This window comes from Triticum urartu, chromosome 5 (genome assembly GCF_003073215.2).
Source record: "Triticum urartu cultivar G1812 chromosome 5, Tu2.1, whole genome shotgun sequence".
Taxonomy (NCBI): domain Eukaryota; kingdom Viridiplantae; phylum Streptophyta; class Magnoliopsida; order Poales; family Poaceae; genus Triticum; species Triticum urartu.
In genome coordinates, this window is record NC_053026.1 from 207,324,914 (window position 1) to 207,349,836 (window position 24,923).

Consider the following 24,923-nt stretch of genomic DNA (forward strand, 5'->3'; position numbering starts at 1 on the left):
CAAAAGTATTTACACGGGAAAGCTCCCAACAAGCAAAAGAAGAACGAGAAATCTTTTTGGGTTTGCTTTTAATTACTACTGCTACAGGCATGGAAAGTAAACTAACTAAAATCTACAACTATTTTTTTTGTTTTTCGTAAGGTTTTTCAAACACACAAGAAGCTTAAAGAGAAAATAAAGTAGCATGGATGATACAATGAAAAAGTATGAGCACCGACAACTGGCATGAGTGTGTGAACATGAATGTAGTGTCGGTGAGAGATACGTACTCCCGCAAGCTTAGGCTTTTGGCCTAAGTTGGTCTATGCCTATGGATGGCCTGGTGGATATCCGAAGTTGAAGCTGGGGTCGTACTAAGATGCATCAGCTACTGCCTGAAGAGCTGCAACATGGAGGCAGGCTGCCTCCGCCCTCCTCTCGTACTCGGTCGCCTCCTCCCTGGTTATAACATATCTCCCTTTTGCCTGAAAGTCAAAGAAAGCAGGAGCAGGGAGAGCGACGTGATAGGTGCATCGTCTGTCAAAAATTAGTCCGTACTGGAGGAACTGATTGTTCCTCTCAACAAACTGATGACGAACCATGGCATTATAATATAAATAAGCAGGAGGCAACTCAATATCATCTCCACGTATGGGTATCTCAAGAAAATCAGCTAACGGGTTGCATAAATTCTACCAAAGAAATCTCCATCAATACTATTATTATGCAACCTACGTGCAACAATGGCCCCCAAGTTATATTGTCTATCTCCTAATACAGCACTCTTGAGAACACACATGTGACACGCCTCATCCTTGCCATTTATGCATCTACCTATAAAGAGAGCAAAATAATGTATAGCAGGAAAATGAATGCTCCCTATGGTAGCTTGCGTGATTTCTCTAGATTCCCCCACAGTTATACTAGCAAGAAAGTCTCTATATTCAGATTTGCGAGGTTCACTAACATTACCCCACTGTGGGAGTTTACAAGAAGTATTAAAATCTTCTAAGTCCATGGTATAAGATTTATCATAAAGATCAAATAGAACAGTTTGAGAATTGCGTGATGATGTAAATTCAAACCTTCTCACAAAGGAATCGGTAAGGTAATGGTATTGACGTCACTTATCTGCCACGAAGCTCTCAAGATCGGCGTTACGCACATATGTGTCAAATTCCTCCTTAATTCTTGCCCGAACCATGAAGTCCTCTGACGGCCATTCACAAGGCCGCACTTGAGCATCCCTTGGTAGTTCATTGTCTGGCTTGCGTATTGCGGGCCTAGGTCCTTGCTTCCTTGAAGAACCACCTTGGTACATTTTCCTCAACATATTTTTTCCTCTGAAAAATTTCTGAAATTTTTAGTAACTTAAAATAAAAGTGAAACAAACTCAACAAAATTGATAGCAACTACTCCTACAAGTGCCTAGAGGATATATCATGCATTAAAACTACTTTTGACCATATAAATTTGACATGCAAGCTCAAGAACATGGTCACCTAAGCAGCAAAAAATTGCAATGAATAAAGCATTAGAACAAAAACTAATTGGACCATTGGAGGAGTCACATAGCAAAGAACAATCCCCCAAAGCAGTTTTGTGAAATGAGCTTTGAGCAAGGAGATCGAAAATGGCATCAAGATGAGCAAGAACTCGGGTTTGAGCTGGCTAGTGATTTTTTTGGGAGGAAGAAGGAGTGTGTGGTGGCTGGAATAAGTGGAGGGGACCCACATGGGGTCCACGAGGCAGTGGGCGCACCCTCCACCCTCGTGGGCACGTGGCTGCTCCCCCTGCTGTGTTTTCAGTGCCAGATATTCTAAAATATTCTAGAAAAAATCATATTTAAATTTCAGGGCATATGGAGAACTTCTATTTTTGGGGTATTTTTTATTGCATGGATAATTCAGAAAACAGACAGAAAATACTATTTTTGCTTTATTTAATATAAATAACAGAAAGTAAAAAGAGGGTAGAGAGAGTTGTGTTTTCTAAATTCATCCATCTCATGCTCATCAAAAGGAATCCACTAACAAGGTTGAGCAGGTCTTGTTAACAAACTCATTTCGAATAACATGAAACGGGAGAATTTTCGAATAACACTAGGTTACCTCAATGGGGATATGCACATCCCCAACAATAAGAATATCATATTTCTTCTTGACAGTAGGAAGAGGAAATTCAAAACCTCTAATAGTAATTGTTGAAATTTTTCCAATAGAATTGATACTGTGGACTTGAGGTTGTTTCCTCGGAAAGTGTATCGTATGCTCATTACCATTAACATGAAAAGTGACATTGCCTTTGGTGCAATCAATAACAGCCCCTACAATATTCAAAAAGGGTCTTCCAAGGATAATAGACATACTATCGTCCTCGGGAATATCAAGAATAACAAAGTTCGTTAAAATAGTAACGTTTGCAACCACAACAGGCACATCCTCACAAATACCGACAGCTATAGTAGTTGATTTATTAGCCATTTGCAAAGATATTTCAGCAGGTGTCAACTTATTCAAATCAAGTCTATGATATAAAGAGAGAGGCATAACAATAACACCGGCTGATGCGGAGCATCCTACGGACATCACCATGTCAAGAGTTCATTCGGCAAGTGACATGTGCGACATCTACTTCACATACATAAAGGTGAATCCTCTCCTTTACACGTGCTCACTTGACCCCTTCGAGGTTGGTATACTACTTGACCCTCCATCGTGCATGCATAGGTATTGTCGGAGCTTCATGGATGACGAGGAGGAGTGCAAGCGCCAAGGATCACCTACACCATCCGCGAGGGAAGCGTGGAAGAGAAGGAAGAAGAAGCCTGGACAAGTTTCTGGAAAGCCCAGAACTTCCGGCCGCTGCCCGGAACTTCTGGCCACCGGAACCTCCGGCCATCCCGGAGCTTCCGGCCCTGCTACACCGAAGCCGTCTGAGAGTGTGCCAAATCTCTGGATAGCCCGGACCCTGCCCGGAACCTCCGGCGTCCGGACCTTCCGACCGTCCCCGGAACTTCCAGCCCTGCCTGCGCGCAGACACTCGGGCCGAAGCCCATGTACCCTTTCGCCCCTCACTTACCCCTTCGTGGACCTAGACTATATATACACCTCCACCTCCTCCTAGTTAGGGTTAGCGTTGGTTTAGCTCATTTGAGAGATAGAGCTACGCTCATCCATATCGGATCTCCTCCGTGCGAGAGATCGTGGCCTCTTCGGAGAAGATCCCTTTGGATTAAAGCCCCCTTTCTAAGGGAAGATCCCCCCGTGGATTCAAGACCTCCTCACGGAGAAGAACCGGTTACCTCTTGTATCGTCCATTGTTGACTTTGGATCTTGTATCTTCCTTTGTGTTCATGGATCTAGCACATGTGTGATCATTCTTGTTGGTTTTAGTGTTTCTCTCGTGTTTCCCCTCGTGATTCCCCTCGTTTCCCCCTCGTGTTCCTCGTGTTCTTCGTGGGATCCGCTCCTTTCGTGAAAGATCGGGCGATTAGGGTTCCACCCTACATCATCTTGGTATCTAGAGCCAGGTTGATCACGATTTCGGATCCTCCCCTCTTTGTTTTCTAGCCTTCTTTTGCTTGTTTTCATCCTAAATTCGGAAATCCCCACCAAAAATAGCCCCCAATTTTTTTTGTGATTTGTTGGTTTGACGATGTTTTGTTGATTTTGATCCATGCTTCGTTGTGTCTCAAGTGGATCTAGCATTCCCTTCTTTTCCCCCATTTCTATCCATGAAATCTTCCCAATTTTGACCCTGAAAATCGAGTTTTTCCGCCCCCATTCTCAGATTTGGAATTTAGGGTTCGTCCCGGAAGAAATTCCACGACCGACTTCCGGACTCCCCCGGAACTTCCGGGCTAAGTAGAAAGTTTACCCCAAAAATCCCCAGACTCCCCGCAGTTTTTCCGCGACCCCCGGAACTTCCGGCCACCCCCCCCCCCAGAACTTCCGGCCCTAGGCCCGGAACTTCCGGCCTAACCTGAAACATTACACAGAATTTCAGCATCAGCCTTCTTCACCGCTTTCATCACAACTTTTCACTCCGAACTCCGATTTGAGTGTTCTTTGGCTCGTTTTGAAGCTATCGACGTGCTCGAGGAACTCACCTTGGTTTCACCACCTTTTGACACCATCAAATTTTTGGAATTTTGGCATCTTTGACTAGGCCTTCCACCACATCATCCGCTACACCACCACCGACTTCCGCAACCTAACCAATTTTGCTCCCCATCGCATACGTGGTTGCTTGAGGAGTGATTTGAGTCTCCTAAGGTGTCTAGGATACTAAGGGACGGTTGCTTCTTCACCAACCGCCACCACCACCATAACTTCCGCATAGGCTTACCAACCATCACACTTCCGCCACCCCAACCTAACCCAATTTTGTTTGTGTTGTGAGTTGTGTCTCCTAAGGTGTTTCGGCTACTTAGGGACCGTGCTTCCAACTCCGACTCACATAACCCAATAAACCTCCACTTCCGCATTGCCTACTCACATAGCCCATCATTTCATTACTGCAATCCCATTGAGCTTCCGCAACACCACCACCGCATCCCGCTACCACCATTTTGACATTTGAGATTTTGAGTTCGCGGTTTTTCCGTTTCCTAAGGTGTTTCGGCTACTTAGGGACGAGTCTCCATCATCTTGGTATCTCCATCAAGATCACCGCCACTCATCATCGACACGGACAGTAACATCCATATCATCTTGGTATCGTGGTATCCCTCCATTGTATATTCCCTCGCAATTGCATTGATAACCCCTAGGCCATTTTGTGTTATTTGCCTATCGAGACTAGCCATTTGAGTATTGCTGGCAACGTTACTTGTGCACATTAGTGATCTACACCATACATTGCATACATACCATACCATATCGGTATCATCTTGGTATCATATCATCCTTCTTGCCTCAAGTCTGTTCCCGCATATACATAATAGCTATCTTGGTTTGTGCATTTCGCAAAGTGGCCATACAAAAAAAAGAGAATAAAGCTTTTAAGCAAAGAAAAAGTGTGAACAAAGAGCTTGTAAGCAAGTGCCATATCATCATACCACATTGTCATATAAGATCATCTTGGATCATAACACCGGGAACCATACATATATAGCATACTTGGGATAGAAAGTCGATACATTTTGCATATCATAGGTTGTGCACAAGTGTCGTATCCGCCTATAGAGCAATCGTGCTAGCGTATCTCTTGAGTTGTGCAACACGAACGTTTTCCGTGGATTCCACATTTTGTGCTCATTCCTTGGTTGCACAACCCCATTTATCTATCTGTGTGTGTGTTTCCGTGTGCCACATATTGCTATTGGTCTACTTGTTTCACTTGCGAATTTGTGAATCTCTTTCAACATTATTGACTCTTGCTAACATTTTACATCAAATTTTTGTGCCACTATCCTCACCGAGCTCCACCATAAGCCTTATTTGTGTACGTGTGAGAAACCGAGAAGAATTGGTACCAATTGTGCTATTTCCTTGTCCACATTGGAGTGATCATTGATCCACTTTCAACTTCGGCCAAGGTACATTTGGTATTCATTCTTCTCTTTCTCCACTCATATTGGCTCGAATCTTGTGATGGATAGGCAAGGCATTTCATCTTCGGTCTTCCACAACAACGGCGGCGTGTACAACTACATCAACAACAAGCTTTCCGCATAAAAGGAGGAGCAAGATGCAAGGATGGAGGAGATTCGGACCTTGTTGATCAACCGTTCTTCCCCTTCATCATCCTCAAGGCGGCGACGTTCAAGTCACAAGTCTTCGGAGCGCAAAAACGATGCAAGCGCAAGTCGTCCTCGTCCACATCTCCATGGCGACCACCATCACGTTTGTGATCCACCTCGTCAGGAAGGGCAAGTCACCTCCAAGCAACATGTGCACGACGACGACGAACGACATCTACATCGAGCTAAAGCACGACAACGACAACATCATCATGAAGATGCTCGAGATGCGCTTACCTACAAGTCACAACAAGCCCTACTTCACGCCAAGTCCAAACTTCATGACCACAAGAGAAGACCGCGAGACAAGCACCACCAAGACGGAGCTACGGCTACACCAACCACTTTGGCATCTTCGCCAAGCGACTTCAAGGCATCTTCGCCTTCGGATAAGCTCAAGTCCGCGACTTCCATGAGCTACTACGACCTCGACATCGACCACACGATTCCTTTCTATGGGACTCAAGAACCCGAGGAGTATCTCGAGTGGGAGTGTTTGATGGACGACTACCTCAAGATACACCAAGTCCCTCCCGAAGATCAAGTGAAGTGCGCCACAAGGAACTTCTACGACTACGCGTCCACATGGTGGCTTCACACACCTTCGGAGAGCTACGACATGAGTTGGCCCAAGACGAAGAGAGCTTTGCGGCGAGAGTTTGTGCCTCCAACCTACACGGAACAACTTCAATGCCAATTGGAGAACACCATCCAAGGATCCAAGTCCATCGATGAGTACTTCAAGGAGATGAAGATTGCCTTGCGACGAGCCAGCGTGGACGACCACATTTCGATGAAGTTCCACTTCATTATGGGATTGCACAACGACATCTCCAAGACGATCTTCCTCGAGAACTACAAGTCCCTCGACGACAACTACATTGGTGCTCTCAAGGCAGAACAAGAACTCATGAAGGCCAAAGTTTCTCTACCCCAAGCTCACTTCGCGACGACCAAGCTCCATGAGAACGAGCATGAGGCTAGTACCACCACGATGTCCAAGCCCGACGAGCTCCAAGATGCTACTCCCAAGTTCGACGCCATCCCTCTTTGTGGCATTGACGATGTCGAGTCCTCCATGACTCTTTTTCAAGACGGTGCGGCGACGAGTACGACTACGGAGACCCTCAAGGACCAAGCTTTGAAGGCGAGCGACAAGGTAGCGAGCAAGGAGGATGCTTCCATCTTAGGAGGCGAGAGTGATGATGTGCCATCTTCGGCCTTCATCCATGGAGAGAGTGATGTTGTGCCATCTTCGGCCTTCATCCACGACGACGACTACGAGACGGGTGAGCATGGGATTTTCCCTTCGACCACGGCGACATGTGATGACTTGAGTGACTTTAGCCACCATATTGAGAGTGAGAGTGATTTCACCACTAGCCCCATATATGATGTGTTTCCACTATTCCCATGTGAGGAGAGCCACAACCCCCACCTCTTGAGTGAGATGAGTGACTCCACCATATGTGAGTTTGAGTGCACCTATTTTGAGGGAGTGAGTGAACCACCATATAGAGAGAGAGTGATAGTTGATAGGTCATGTGAGGCCACTATGATTTCTAACGACTTAACCTCTACCTCTATTGTGTCTTCTCATTTGGTGCTAGGTCCCATCTATGATGACGTGCCGATTCGCGATGACTTCGTCCTCCCTTTGGACAAGACGATGGCCATGGTGGAATATGATGCACCCCCCACATGGTTCCATCAAGATGAAGATGACCACCATTTGGTCTTTCCCACCTCACCTACACCACTAGAGTGGAATGAACAAGGTAACATAGGTGAAGGTGATGCTCTAGTCCCACTAGTGGACATTCTTGATGTTGATTGCTTGCATGATGTTGATCAACTTATTTCCATGCTTCATGCTAGTGTGACTTCCCCATGCGATGATTTACCCATTTATGATGAGTATGATGATTTCCATGTGGAGTCTATTAGTTGTGATGGCATGTTACATAGTATTTATTGTGCTAATTCTCTCGGTCACATCATGTTTGACAATCTGCTTGACTTGTCATATGCTATGCATGAGATCCATCATATGTCATATTTGCAATCCCATCGTAGTGCCTATGCATATGCTATTAAAATGAACCCAATTTGCACATATGGCATATATGACAAGCCCATGGTTATTGGCATTTGTTTTTCTTGTGATGATATTGATATGCTCCCATTGCATCATTTATCTCATATGCCATGCCATGAACACCTAGCTTTGGATATGCATTGTTTTGGATGTTGTCCATTTTCTCCATGTGATCTTTCCAATATTGCTCGTGAGGAGACCCCATAGTTTCCTCATACATTTTAGGAGATTTTGATTCATCCCATCCATTGCATGATCCCAATACTTATGTGCACAATGTGCTTCCCATGAATAAACATGCTATTGATGTGCCATATACTTGTATGCTCAATTTGTTTCCCCATAATGTTATACACAATAACTATTCTTTCATGATGGATGACATGTTCTTATAACATGCATCAAATTTCTTTGAGTGATGCTTATCTTGTGCTTACTTCTACATGCAAATACACATCATGATGGATGATGTGTACATTTACCACACGCACAATTTCTTTGGTTTGTGTCTCTTTTGTGTAGGTACCCATGAATACTTGTCAACCTCGCAATCCCACGAGTTGACAAAACGAGCTCTAGAGAGCAATGATGACTTGGGATCCCATGGATTGCATTTCCCGCCGCTCTCTTCACGCAAAATCTTCGCGCATTTATTCTACATGTCCCTCACATGGTTATGGATTATTGTTCATTACATATTCTTTACCCATCTTGCCATGTTCACTTTGCATGATATACTCATTCCTATGCTTTTGCCATGCATTTGTGACCCATGCTTTGCATTACACATGATGATTGATTCTCATACTTGTATGTGTATTTGCAAGCTTGGTGGAGATATTGCTTGATATTGCTATGTTTTCTTTGTACCCCATGCCTATGATGATACTTTCATCTTGCTTTGTGTTCGTGCTTGCGATATGTCATGTGCATTGCCTATGCCTATTATTTACTCTCATGACATGATTGCCATGATTTACTCTAGTATGTTGCATCTTCGCACTACTAGCTTGCACGACTTGATTACTATGCTTGACTTGATTGCCTCACACATGATGAACAATTGCTCTTTCTATTGTGTTGACTGCCACACTATATTCAGTACAACCCATGCACATTATGCTTGGATTGTCTTGCACTTGACCCATGTGTTTAGACACTTCATTTTACTTGGTGTTGTGAATGATTCATATGCCTACCATCGACCTTACATTGAGCAATTTGTGAGTGCTTTCTATGAACTTGAGGTAGATGCTTCTTCTCTTGTTACACATATTTGCATCACTACCTCACATTTACATGCTTGTTTCCATGATGTCCTTCTTTGTGCTCAATTTATGTGCTTGCATGCCATGTCACAATCCTTTGTCACACCATATGCTATGCTTGATGACAACACTTGTTGGGTGAATCACCTCTTGAATGCTTGGTTTTGCACTAACGCTAACCGCATTTGTTTTTCCAAGTGTTTGTTCTCCTTGCTCCTTTTGAAGGAATCATGAGACGGTGCAACATTGGAGAGTGCCCATTTCAAGTTTCAAGATGACGAGAACTTGGTGATCGACCACTACTACACAGCGACGCCATCTCTTTCCCATGGTGATTTGGATTTCGATCCAAGGTCGGATCTTTCCCAAGGGGGAGGGGATGATGCGGAGCATCCTATGGACATCACCATGTCAAGAGTTCATTCAGCAAGTGACACGTGCGACATCTACTTCACATACATAAAGGTGAATCCTCTCCTTTACACGTGCTCACTTGACCCCTTCGAGGTTGGTATACTACTTGACCCTCCATCGTGCATGCATAGGTATTGTCGGAGCTTAACGGATGACGAGGAGTGCAAGCACCAAGGATCACCTACACCATCCGCGAGGGAAGCGTGGAAGAGAAGGAAGAAGAAGCCTGGACAAGTTTCTGGAAAGCCCAGAACTTCCGGCCGCTGCCAGGAACTTCCGACCACCGGAACCACCGGCCATCCCGGAGCTTCCGGCCCTGCTGCACCGAAGCTGATCGAGAGTGTGCCAACTCTCTGGATAGCCCGGACCCTGCCCGGAACCTCCGGTGCCCGGACCTTCCGGCCGTCCCCGGAACTTCCGGCCCTGCCTGCGCGCAGACACTCGGGCCGAAGCCCATGTACCCTTTCGCCCCTCACTTACCCCTTCGTGGACCTAGACTATATATACTCCTCCACCTCCTCCTAGTTAGGGTTAGCGTTGGTTTAGCTCATTTGAGAGATAGAGCTACGCTCATCCATATCGGATCTCCTCCATGCGAGAGACCGTGGCCTCTTCGGAGAAGATCCCTTTGGATTCAAGCCCCTTTCTAAGGGAAGACCCCCCGTGGATTCAAGACCTCCTCACGGAGAAGAACCGGTTACCTCTTGTATCGTCCGTTGTTGACTTTGGATCTTGTATCTTCCTTCGTGTTCACGGATCTAGCGCATGTGTGATCATTCTTGTTGGTTTTAGTATTTCTCTCGTGTTTCCCCTCGTGATTCCCCTCGTTTCCCCCTCGTGTTCCTCGTGTTCTTCGCGGGATCCACTCCTTTCATGAAAGATCGGGCGATTAGGGTTCCACCCTACATCACCGGCTCCAAGATCACATAAAGCAGTTTTAACATAGTTTCTTTTAATGGAGCATGGTATAGTTGGTACTCCTGGATCTCCAAGTTTCTTTGGTATTCCACCCTTAAAAGTATAATTAGCAAGCATGGTGGAAATTTCAGCTTCCATTATCTTTCTTTTATTAGTAACAATTTCCTTCATATATTTGGCATAAGGGTTCATTTTAAGCATATCAGTCAAACGCATACGCAAAAAGATAGGTTTAATCATTTCAGCAAAGCGCTCAAAATCCTCATCATCCTTTTTCTTGGATGGTTTAGGAGGAAAAGGCATGGGTTTCTGAACCCATGGTTCTCTTTCTTTACCGTGCTTCCTAGCAACAAAGTCTCTCTTATCATAACGTTGATTCTTTGATTGTGGGTTATCAAGATCAACAGCAGGTTCAATCTCTACATCATTATCATTGCTAGGTTGAGCATCAACATGAACATCATCATTAACATTATCACTAGGTTCATGTTCATTACCAGATTGTGTTTCAGTATCAGAAATAGAAATATCATTGGGATTCCTAGGTGTGTCAACAACAGGTTCACTACAAGCATGCAAAGTCCTATCATTCTTCTTTTTCTTCCTCTTAGAAGGACTAGGTGCATCAATATTAATTCTCTGAGAATCTTGCTCAATTCTCTTAGGATGGCCCTCGGGATACAAAGGTTCCTGAGTCATTTTACCACCTCTTGTCATAACTCTAACAACATTATCATTTTTCTTATTATTTAATTCATTGAGCAAATCATTCTGAGCTTTAAGTACTTGTTCTACTTGAGTGGTAACCTAGAAGCATGTTTACTAATAAGTTTAAGTTCACCTTTAACATTAGCCATATAATCACCCAAGTGTTCAACCATATCACCATTGTGTTTCAATTGTCTACCAACATAAGCATTGAAGTTTTCTTGTTTAACCATAAAGTCATCAAACTCATCCAAGCATGGGCTAGCAAACTTAGTAAATGGGATTTCACATTTATCGAATCTACAGAGAGAATTTAACTTTACTACTTGCGTCGGGTTATCAAGACCATGTATTTCTTCAATGGGTGGTAAATTCGTAACATCTTCAGTTTTAATACCTTTTTGTTTCATAGATTTCTTTACCTCTTGCATATCTTCAGGACTGAGAAATAGAATACCCCTTTTCTTAGGAGTTGTCTTAGGAGTTGGTTCAGGAAGTGTCCAATTATTTTCATTAGTCAACATATTATTCAATAGCAATTCAGCTTGATCAACAGTTCTTTCCCTAAAAACACAACCAGCACAACTATCCAGGTGGTCTCTGGAAGCATCGGTTAGTCCATTATAAAAGATATCAAGTATTTCATTTTTCTTAAGAGGATGATCAGGCAAAGCATTAAGTAATCGGAGAAGCCTCCCCCAAGCTTGTGGGAGACTCTCTTCTTCAATTTGCACAAAATTATATATTTCCCTTAAGGCAGCTTGTTTCTTATGAGCGGGGAAATATTTAGCAGAGGAGTAATAAATCGTATCCTGGGGACTATGCACACAACCAGGATCAAGAGAATTAAACCATGTTTTAGCATCACCCTTTAATGAGAATGAAAACAACTTAAGGATAAAGTAATAGTGAGTTTTCTCATCATGTGTAAAGAGGGTGGCTATATCATTTAATTTAGTAAGATATGCCACAACAGTTTCAGATTCATAGCCATAAAAAGGATCAAATTCAACCAAAGTAATTAACTCAGGATCGACAAAGAAATCATAATCCTTATCAGTAATAAAGATAGGTGAAATAGCAAAAGCAGGGTCATATTTCATTCTAGCATTCAAAGATTTTTCTTTAAGCTTAGCTATTAATTTCTTAAGATCAGATCTGTCATTGCAAGCTAAGAAGTCTCTAGCAGTTTCTTCATCCATAACATAACCCTCAGGAACAACATGCAATTCATATCTAGGGGGGAATCTTCATCATCACTTTCATCAATATTATCAGTTTCAGTAATTTCATTCTCTCTAACCCTAGCACGTTGTTCATCAAGAAATTCACCTAGTGACATAGTAGTATCAAGCATAGAAGTAGTTTCATCATAAATATCATGCAAAGCAGAAGTGGCATCATCAATAACATGCGACTTATCAGAATCAATAGCATGTGTAGGTGTCGCAAGTTTACTCAAAACAGAAGGTGAATCAAGTGCAGATCTAGATGGCAGTTCCTTACCTCCCCTCGTAGTTGAGGGAAAAATCTTGGTTCTTTGATCTTTCAAGTTCTTTATAGTGATAAGCAGATATAAATCCCAAGTGACTCAAAGAATAGAGCTATGCTCCCCGAAAACGGCGCCAGAAAATAGTCTTGATAACCACAAGTATAGGGGATCGCAACAGTTTTCGAGGGTAGAGTATTCAACCCAAATTTATTGATTCGACACAAGGGGAGCCAAAGAATATTCTCAAGTATTAGCAGTTGAGTTGTCAATTCAACCACACCTGGAAACTTAATATCTGCAGCAAAGTGTTTAGTAGCAAAGTAATATGATAGTAGTGGTAACGGTAGCAAAGTAATATTTTTGGGTTTTGTAGTGATTGTAACAGTAGCAACGGAAAAGTAAATAAGCGAAGAGCAATATAGGAAAAGCTCGTAGGCATTGGATCGGTGATGGAGAATTATGTCGGATGCGATCGATCATGCAACAATTATAACATAGGGTGACACAGAACTAGCTCCAGTTCATCAATGTAATGTAGGCATGTATTCCGGATATAGTCACACGTGCTCATGGAAAAGGACTTGCACGACATCTTTTGTCCTACCCTCCCATGGCAGCGGGGTCCTATTGGAAACTAAGGGATATTAAGGCCTCCTTTTAATAGAGTACCGGACCAAAGCATTAACACATAGTGAATACATGAACTCCTCAAACTACGGTCATCACCGGTAATGGTCCCGATTATTGTCACTTCGGGGTTAACGAATCATAACACATAATAGGTGACTATAGACTTGCAAGATAGGATCAAGAACTCACATATATTCATGAAAACATAATAGGTTCAGATCTGAAATCATGGCACTCGAGCCCTAGTGATAAGCATTAAGCATAGCAAAGTCATAGCAACATCAATCTCAGAACATAGTGGATACTAGGGATCAAACCCCAACAAAACTAACTCGATTACATGATAAATCTCATCCAACCCATCATCGTCCAGCAAGCCTACGATGGAATTACTCACACACAGCGGTGAGCATCATGAAATTGGTGATGGAGGAAGGTTGATGATGACGATGGCGATGGATTCCCCTCTCCGGAGCCCTGAACGGACTCCAGATCAGCCCTCCCGAGAGAGTTTAGGGCTTGGCGGCGGCTCCGTATCATAAAACGCGATGAATCCTTCCCTCTCATTTTTTCTCCCCGAACACGAATATATGGAGTTGGAGTTGAGGTCGGTGGAGCGTCAGGGGGCCCACGAGGCAGGGGGGCGTGCCCAGGGGGTAGGCGCGCCCCCACCCTCGTGGACAGGGTGTGGACCCCCTGACGTGGATTCTTCTTCTAGTATTTTTTATATATTACAAAAATAATCTCCATTGATTTTCAAGTCATTCCGAGAACTTTTATTTCTGCACAAAAATAACACCATGGCAATTCTGATGAAAACAGCGTCAGTCCGGGTTAGTTCCATTCAAATCATGCAAGTTAGAGTCCAAAACAAGGACAAAAGTGTTTGGAAAAGTAGATACGACGGAGATGTATCAGCAGTCCACTGGGCCGGCCAGGTTAGTCCATGTAGTTCCTCCCTTTCTAATTTTGTTTCTGTTTTCTATTTCTGACATCTGTTTTAATTTGGTTTTGAACCAAATTAATTTTGCTGCTTCTGATAAATTTTGTAGGGACTAAATGAAAAAAATTCCAAAGCCCCTCACGATTTTCCAGAATTATTGGACATATATAATATATAACATATATATATCCAATGCAAATAATTATTGCATTTGTTTAGTTCCAAATGCCCAAAATAAATATTTATTAGATCCCAAAAATATTGGTTTGAATTTTACCTGTGACCAATATTTTCAGAGAGAAACATGAACATTTTCTTAGACCTATTTGGAGCAATTTTTATCTTGGTCATTTCCAGAAATGATTTCTGAGGCTTTCACATATCCCCAATTCAAATTTAAATAGAATTTAGACATGATGCAAACATGAAGGCTAGACTAGGTCATACTAGAACTAGGGATGTGACAGTGGCAGAGGGTGATACCTCGGGCACCGGACACATGGGGGAGTAGACCCCCTGGACACTGGCGATGGGGGTCATACCCAATTCGGCCCCCAGCCGAATACTATTCTGGAGGCCCGTACGAATCCGGAGTCAGGTAAGCAGCCTCCATCGGAAGAAGGAGGTGCACCTATTCCGCCAGTGACCTCTGTCCATCCAGAGGCACCGAATACTCTACTAGAAGCGCTTCAAGGTGCTTCCATTGTAGAAGAACATCGTATTCTAATGGGTACGGTGGTTGAGAGGGTTCAGTCTGCTAAGAGTGGACTGACTAAAGCTTGCGCCAGCCTTCTAATAGGCTTTGAGGTATGTGATGTAATTATGCAAAATAATGCCATAGTACAGACAGTAGCCCCTGACACTCTGTCCGATGTTCAAAAATAAAGGCCGGACAGAGGATCGAATAATTTTCGCAGGAGACTAATCATATATGTCTATGTGAATAAGCAGGCGTCGATGCTGGCTGCGACTTCCCATTCTGCTGAAGTCTCCAAACTGAAATAGAGTCTGGAGCAGGTCGGTGAAGAGCTCGGCCGTGTCAAAAAACAACTAGAGGACAAGCAAGGTATGCAATGGCCTATTTAGATCTAAAATGATATGAATTGTTTGTGTTGATTATGTTATTATGATGTTCCATAGGAGCTGCGATCAAGGTGGAGTCCCTCAAGAACATGCAGGCCGAGGCCCAGAAGAAAGCGGAGAAGGAACAAGCCGCACACAAAAAACACGAGTCAAGGGTCGGGAAGGTTCAGCGGGAGCTCAAGGACGCCATAAATAAATGTGAGTCCTTGGACGCAAGATTGCGGACCAAGAGTCTGAACTTGCTAAGGCCCGCGAAAGCGCACAAGAGGCCCGGGTTGAAGCCCAGGGCGCCCTTCGGGAAATCCAGGAGGCCAAGCAGATTACGGCAGGTAAGGTCTTTATTATGCAGAGCAAATTTGTGAAGAAAAGGTACCTCTTACTGACCCAGATTTAGAGTTCTCCAGGAGCATTTACGGATCTGCCTCACAGTGTTGTTGATCCTGCGGAGTTCTTTTGAGCCGAAGAGGGGAGCTCAACGGAGAAGTTGTTCTGGTCGCAATACCTTGTGCTAGAGCATCCGGTGCCCCTTAGCGATCAGCTGAAACAGTTGACCGAACTGCAGAAGGTGGACGGATTGGCCACGAAGGATTTGATAGCCCGTCTATGGCCTGCCGAAGCCATACCCAGCAGCCACTTCGGGCTTGTGAAGCGGCTGGTCGATGCCTGCCCTCGGCTTGATGCCATAAAGTGGTCGGTCAGTATTGAAGGTGCGCGGATGGCCTTCGCCCGTGTTAAGGTACAGTGGGCAAAGATGGACGTCGTCAAGCTTGCGACCGAGGGACGACCTATGGGCAAAGAGCATCGCGCGCTAGAGCGGTATTTTGATGATGTAATGGAAGGATCCCGCATTGTAGAGGCCAGTGTGCAAAGGATATTATCTTTGAATGAATGTATTCGTGTTATCCAGCCCTGTATTATGGAACAAAGCTTATATGTAATATATTGTTTGTTTTTTTTGAAAATATTTCCTCCTGTGCGGCCATTTTATTAAATCTGAGAGTTGGCCAGTCGTTGGCTTTAGCCCCCATGTAGGTAGTACGGGGGTGTTCGGGTTGGAACCTAAACACACTTGACCCAAGAGTTTGGTCCTTGAAGGAGGTGTTTAGTGCAGCGAACCAGGCAATCAGACTATGTGGCTTGATCACCCTCACTTAGCCATAGGAGTTTGACAATATGAGTGTAGGCGCAGCTCCTAGTTAGTATTTGTTTATCCGGACTAGGGCGATGTAGACACCTGATCGGATGGAGGCCGATCCATCGCTTGATGCGGAAACAATCACAAGAGATTTATGTTTAGCCACCGAATAGCTGACCAGCTCTCGCCGCATCATGAGAGTCAGTTTTCGGCTTTCTCTACTGAGGTGTTTATCTGGATGAACCAGAAACACAATCGCAGTAGTTTTCCCTTTACTACCCTAGCCGATAAGATGGAATGTAGGGTAGCAAGCACAGGAGCCGAGCAACCCATTGACCAAAGACATGATTCAGAGCTGATGCATATAATGCTATATTCGGGGCGCCGAATTATACTGTAAAAAGTGTTCGGACTTGTTGCATAAATATGGGGTGCAATGGATCCCCTGGCGAGTTAAGTCGTACCAAAGTGTAGGGTGCAATTGATGAAAGTAGTGAAATATAATGAAGGAGTAAGCCAGTGCCACATATGTTGGGCCGCAAACTATTTCCATTATAATCTGATTGATATGTCAAAGCGTATTTGTACAAATAATGTGATAAGCGACAGGGCTATTTAACATGCCGAGACCAAGTGGAAGCTGCGTGCGGGTCCTGAAAACAGGCAAAGTGATCGTCAAGAAGATCATCTAGATATCCTGCCACACGTCTATGCTGCTTGCCTCCTTGGTATGTTTATCCTTCGAAAGGATCGATGATCAGGCCGCCATGAGGGGCCTGTGGAAAAGAAACTTGAAAGGGATAGAAAGAGAAGGGAAAGTATGAGTTCCCCTATAAGGTCGAGTTGTATTGTGGAACATGATCGATTTATGACTCCGTCTTTGCCCATGGTATTTTTAGTGCGTAGTTATGTACACGCGGTACGTACGCTGCAATTCTGTCGGGACTGAGACGGAGGCCGAATTGCTAGTCGAACTCCTGACGAGCAGGACTATCATGCTGCGGAGTAATCCGGACTCGTTTAATAGTGTCCGGGGGCTTGGCCGCTGAATTGATGTTTTGCTTGATAAGGCCGCCTTGTACTTCCGCTGCCAGGGACGCGGTGTGCTCCTCGGTACGAAGGGAGCGTTCCATGTTTCCGTTGACTATTATGACACCGCATGGTCTGGGCATCTTGAGTTTGAGATAGGCATAGTGTGGCACCGCATTGAAGCGAGCAAATGCGGTTCGTCCGAGCAGTGTGTGATAGCCACTGCGGAAGGGGATGATGTCGAAGATCAAGTCTTCGCTTTGGAAGTTGTCCGGCGATCCAAAGACGACTTCCAATGTGATTGAGCCCGTGCAACGGGCCTCTACACCTGGTATTACTCCTTTAAAGGTAGTTTTTGTGGGCTTGATCCTTAACGGATCGATGTCCATCTTGCGGATTGTGTCCTGATAGAGCAGGTTAAGGCTGTTGCCGCCATCCATGAGGACTCGCGTGAGGTGGAATCCATCAATGATTGGGTCAAGGACCAGTGTAGCTGAGCCGTCGTGACGAATACTGGTCGGATGGTCCCTGCGATCGAAAGTGATCGGGGCTTGCCGTTGCTATTTCTGGCTTCAGAGGGGCCAAGGTCGCTTTGCACTGTTGCTGCTACGAGCTAGCCAACTATCTTCGCCCATGCAAAAGCGGGTCATAAGTGCCGTGAGGGCTGCCATGGACTTCGGCTTTTCTTGGCCAAGGTGTCGGGCGAGTCATTCGTCGCGAATGCTATGCTTAAAGGCCGTTATGGCTTCAGCATCCGGGCAGTCAACGATCTGGTTCTTTTTGGTTAGGAACCTAGTCCAGAATTTCCTGGCTGACTCTCTGGGCCGTTGAACTATGTATCTTAGGTCATCGGCATCCGGAGGTCGGACGTATGTACCCTGGAAGTTGTCGCGGAAGGCGTCTTCCAAGTCCTCCTAGCTGCCAATGGAGTTTTCTGGCAGGCTGTTTAACTAGTGTCGAGCTGGTCCTTTGAGCTTTAGTGGGAGGTATTTGATGGCATGAAGATCATCACCGCGAGCCATATGAATGTGGAGAAGAAAGTCCTCAATCCATACTGCGGGATCTGTTATTCCATCATATGATTCGATATTCACGGGTTTAAACCCTTCTGGGAATTCGTGCTCCATTACTTCGTCAGTGAAGCAGAGGGGGTGTGCAGCGCCTCTATATCGGGCCAAGTCGCGACGCAGCTCGGATGGAGTCCATCTGCGGTTTTCGGCCCGGAGGTGGTTATGCTTGTCGCGCCCGGCTAGATAGCCGTCCTCGCGCGTCGGGGCACGCCCCCGTGATCCGTAGATCGATCTAGTCTGACCTGCTCTATTTTCCAAGTCCTTCCATAGGTCGTACGTATATCCCCCGAGTTGTTGTGTCTCTACTTTTTCGGCGAGGTAGTATGGGCTGGTGTTCGGCTTGAGTTGATGTTTTGTCACGGCCACGTGGTGGCCGGTCGGCCACGTTACGTGCTGATGGTATGGGCTCCAGCGCCTCGTCGTCGAATTGGGGCAGCAGCTTGCGCTTCGGGTAACTCTTGGTTCGGCACCTGAGGCCGTATTCCTCGACTGCCAGGACATTAGTCCACCTGTCGTTGAGCAGATCTTAGTCAGCTCGAAGCTGCTGCTGCTTCTTTTTCAGACTCCTTGCAGTGGATATTAGCCGGCGCTTGAAGCGCTCTTGTTCAATGGGTTCCTCAGGTACGATAAAGTCTTCGTCGCCGAGGCTCACCTCATCCTCGGAGAGTGGAAGATAATTACTATCCTCTGAGTCTCCGTTTATAGCCTGTTCATCCGGGCTAATTTTCCCACCTTCCCGATCGTCCTATCCAGAAGTTGGCTCGACAAGGTCTTCTTTGTCTTCGGCGTCGTCCGGAGTATTGTTGTCTCCGATGCCAGTATTGTTGTCTTTTCCACGACATGATTTAGAGCGGTGCTGCTGATGTCGGTGCTTTGGTTGAGTCTCAGGAGGTGTATCCTCAACTGGATTTTTCTCGTTATCGCCGTTACCCTCTTTGGGTGTATCCACCATGTACCCGTCATACGAAGAGGTGGTCGTCCAGCGTCCGGTAAACGGTGGGTTTTGGGCCTGCTCTTCTCCGACATCATCGTCCATACCGTCGATGTCTTCGGAGCCATAATCGAGCATGTCAGTTAAGTCCTCGATAGTGGCTATGAAGTGGGTGGTGGGTGGGACGTAAAATTCCTCGCTCTCAGCCCCTAGTCTAGGCTGAGTGTAGTTCGGACGTTGCCCCTGTATAATGATGAGGGGTCGCATTAAGTCCAGAGCCTCGTTTAAAGGCGATGTTTGGCCAGGGAGAAGAGAGTTCATGGAGTACGGCGGGAAGGAGACTTCTTGGCCAAGCTCACACGATGCTGACTCCGAGGGTTCGGAGCCAGGGTTCGGAGAAGAGTCCGGCTTCATGATGATTGTCGGTGACGCTGTTTCCTCCGGCTCTCCCATACTAGGCTTAATAGCCACAGAGAGTCCGGCGGGCTCGAGAATCCCGTCTTCGGACCTAGTGACGCGCTCCGGATTTAAGGCTAGAGCGGAGGTTGGGGTCGTGAACCCTTGGAAGATCAAGTCTCCTCGGATATCAACGACATAATCCAGATTTCCAAAACTAATCTGGTGACCTAGGGCATAGCTGTCGATCTGCTCTAGATGGCCAAGTGAGTTAGCCCGCAGTGCAAAGCCGCCGAACACAAAGATCTGGCCGGGGAGAAAGACCTCCCTCGGGGCTGCATTGTTGTAGATGACTGATGGAGCCATCGATCCTTCCGACGACGACACAGCGAAACTCTCAATGAAAGCACCAATGTCGGTGTCAAACCCGGCAGATCTCAGGTAGGGGGTCCCGAACTGTGCATCTAAGAATTATGGTAACAGGAGACAGGGACACGATGTTTACCCAGGTTCGGTCCCTCTTGATGGAGGTAATACCCTACATCCTGCTTGATTGACTTTGATGAATATAGGGGTTACAAGAGTTGATCTACCACGAGATCGTAATGGCTAAACCCTAATTGTCTAGTTTGTATGATTATGACTGCCTCTACGGACAAAACCCTCCGGTTTATATAGACACCGGAGGGACCTAGGGTTGTACAGAGTCGGTTTACAGAGAAAGGAATCTTGATATTCGCACGCTAAGCTTGCCTTCCACGCCAAGGAGAGTCCCATCCAGAAACAGGGAAAGTCTTCCGTCTTGTATCTCCATGGCCCATTAGTCCGACCCATATCACATAGCCTGGAGGCCTGAGGACCCCTTAATGCAGGACTCCCTCACATAGCACTATAGGTGGAATAGAGTGGTGGTTGTGGAGAAGACAAAAAGGAGGAAGATGGTCTCACATCAACTAGGCATATCAATGGGCTATGGAGATGTCCATCAATAGATATCAATGTGAGTGAGTAGGAATTGCCATGCAACGGATGCACTAGAGCTATATGTTTACGAAGCTCAAAACGAAACTAAGTGGGTGTGCATCCAACTTGCTTGCTCATGAAGACCTTTAAGGAAGCCCATCGTTGGAATATACAAGCCAAGTTCTATAATGAAAATTTTCCACTAGTATATGAAAGTGACAACATAGGAGACTCTCTATCATGAAGATCATGGTGCTACTTTGAAGCACAAGTGTGGTAAAAGGATAGTAGCATTGCCTCTTCTCTCTTTTTCTCTCATTTTTTTGTTTTTTTGGCATTTCTCTTTATTTTCTCACATGGGACAATGCTCTAATAATGAAGATCATCACACTTTTATTTACTTACAATTCAAGAATTACAACTCGATACTTAGAACTAAATATGACTCTATATGAATGCCTCCGGTAGTGTACCGGGATGTGCAATGAATCAAGAGTGACATGTATGAAAGAATTATGATCGGTGGCTTTGCCACAAATACAATGTCAACTACATGATCATGCAAAGCAATATGACAATGATGAAGCGTGTCATAATAAACGAAATGGTGGAAAGTTGCATGGCAATATATCTCGGAATGGCTATGGAAATGCCATAATAGGTAGGTATGGTGGCTGTTTTGAGAAAGGTATATGGTGGGTTTATGGTACCGGCGAAAGTTGTGCGGTACTAGAGAGGCTAGCAATGGTGGAAGGATGAGAGTGTGTATAATCCATGGACTCAACATTAGTCATAAAGAACTCACATGCTTATTGCAAAAGTCTATTAGCTATCGAAACAAAGTACTACACGCATGCTCCTAGGGGGATAGATTGGTAGTAAAAGACCATCGCTCGTCCCCGACCGCCACTCATAAGGAAGACAATCAAAAAATATCTCATGCTCCAACTTCGTTACATAACAGTTCACCATACGTGCATGCTACGGGACTCACAAACCTTAACACAAGTATTTCTCAAATTCACAACTACTCACTAGCATGACTCTAATATCACCATCTTCATATCTCAAAACAATCATAAGGAATCAAACTTCTCATAGTATTCAATGCACTTTATATGAAAGTTTTTATTATATCCCTCTTGGATGCCCATCATATTAGGACAAAATTCATAACCAAAGAAAACTACCATGCTATTTAGAGACTCTCAAAATGATATAAGTGAAGCATGAGAGTACAACAATTTCTTCAAAATAAAACTACTGCCATGCTCTAAAAAGATATAAGTGAAGCACTAGAGCAAACGACAAACTACTCCGAAAGATATAAGCGAAGCACAGTGAGTAGTTGAATAATTATGTAACTATGTGAAGACTCCTCATAAATAAAATTTCAGATCTTAAGTACTTTATTCAAATAGCAAGCAAAACAAAATAAAATGACATTGCAAGGATAGAACATATCATGTAAAGAAGCAAAAACTTAGGCTCAACCAAAACTGACCGATAGTTGTTAAAGAAGAAAGGTGGGATGCCAATCGGGGCAACCCCAAGCTTAGATGCTTGGGACTCCTTGAAATATTGACTAGGGATGCCTTGGGAATCCCCAAGCTTGAGCTTTTGTGTCTCCTTAATTCCTTTCATATCGCGGTTTCCCTAAATCTTAAAAAAAACTTCATCCACACAAAACTCAAGAAAACTCGTGAGATAGTTAGTATAGATCCATGCTAAACCTTATCATTCTCTACTATAGAAAATCACTAATTATAATTTGACATTGCATACTAAATGCCTCTGCATATTTAAAACTCCTATCCTCAAATAGAATCATTAAACAAGCAAACATATGCAAACAATGCAATCATAACAGCAATCTGTCTAAACAGGATAGTCTGTAAAGAATGCAAGAAGAATCATACTTATTTAACTCCAAAAATTATGAAAAATTACCACACTGTAGATAATCTGTTGATACTCATTGTGTAAAAATTTCAAGATTTTATCATGTTCTGACTATTCATAAATATTCAAAATATAACAGCAAACTTTCTGTTTTTAAAACAGCAACACATGGAGTTGCAAAATAAGCATGGTAAAGGCTACACTTGACTTTTTATTGAACTAAAAGATGAAAATAATACTCTAAATAACAGCAAGAAAATCCTTATAAAAGAAAATGATGCTTCAAGCAAAACACATATCATGTGGTGAATAAAAATATAGCTCCAAGTAAGGTGAACGAAGACGAAAGAGGGGATGCCATCCGGGGCATCCCCAAGCTTAGGCTCTAGCCACTTCTTATTCCATAGTCCATCGAATCTTTATCCAAAACTTTAAAACTTCACAACACAAAACTTAACAGAAAACTTGTAAGCTCCGTTAGTATAAGAAAGCAAATCACCACTTAGGTACTGTCAAGACAAGATTCATAATTTTTCTCACATGATGACTACTGTACCCTATCATTTCTACAATTTATATTAAGTAATATAAGCCATAGAAACTAGAAAACAAGCACACTATGTGATGCGGAGCATCCCAAGATCATCCCCATGGACGCATCCACACCTCCAATGGCACCACTTGGACCAATGACACGAGGCCGAGCCAAAGCTATCGAAGATGAGGTGAAATCACTCCTCTCCGAACTTCCACTTTCTATGCATGAGACATGGCTACTACCTAAGTCCGAGGTGTTGTGCATGATTAGGTACCAAGAGGGTCCTCCCGAAGATGCACATGAAGACGGACAAGTCCCCAAGTCCACGGATGAGGAGAACCAACGGAAGGAGCCAAGAACATCTCCCAGGCCCCGGACATCCGGCCACGGCCCCGGACATCCGGCCCCTGGAACGCCTTCCTCTACATCTGCTCAACCACCAAGTACCTACAGGCCCCGGACATCCGGCACTTCCCGAGGTCCTGGATATCCGGCACCCTGCCCGGAAATCCGGACCCCCCTGAACCCGAGAGCAACATGGCCAGCTTCACCAGCCCGGACATCCGGCCTCCACAGCCCGGACATCCGGCCCTCCGCGAACGCCCGGACATCCGGCCTGACGCCCGGACGTCTGGCCTCCCTGTCTACGCACAGTAAAGGGCCGAGGCCCGTGTATCCCCTTCTTCCCCCTAGACTATATATACTCTATCACGTACAACTTTCTAGGGTTAGCGTTGGTTTAGCTCATTTTGTGAGATAGAGCTTCGCTCGTCCATCCGGATCTACTCCATGAGAGAGACTGCGGCCCCTCTTCGGAGAAGATCCACCTGGATTCAAGACCTCCTTGCGGAGAAGATCCACTTGTGGATTCAAGACCTCCTCGCGGAGAAGAACATCAAGACCTCCTCACGGAGAAGAACCGGCTACCCTTGTATCGTCCTTAGTTGTCTTTGGATTCATGTATCGTTCTATGTGTCCGAGGATCTAGCACATGTGTGACTTGTTCTTGTTCGTTTGAGTGTTCCTGTTGTGTTTCCCCTTGTTTTCCCTCGTTCCCCTCTTTGTGTTCCTCGTGTTCTTCGTGGGATCTGCTCCTTTCGTGAAAGATCGGGCGATTAGGGTTCTACCCTACATCATCTTTGTATCTAGAGCAAGGTTGTTCACGATTTCGGAGCCTCCCCGTTGTGTTTCTAGCCTAATTTTGTTGTTTTTCGTCCTAATTCGAAAATTCCCCACCAAAAATACCCCCAAAAAAATTTTGTGATTTGTTGGTGTGTTGAGATTTTGTTGGTTTGGATCCGTGGATTTGCTTTGTTTTGGGTGGATCTAGCTTCCAATCCTTTGCCCCCCAATTTCCATCCACAAATTCCTCCGAAATTTCACCCGGATTTCACCTCCCCACGCGGTGTTCATCCTGTTCATCCCCGGATCTAGAGCTCGGACATCCGGCCCGTAGAGCCCGGACATCCGGCCTTCCACCCGGACATCCGGCCCCTGGCAGCAACATCTCCAGCCAGCGCCCCGTTTTCCGCCCAATTTCCACCAAATTTTGTTTCGGTACCCACCATATACCAAATATACTTCCGCATACCTCCACCACTTCCACATAACCCAACCATTTTTGGATCGTTTCACTCTCCGACACAATTTCTACTTCAAGGTTTGAGAATTTGAGTTGCG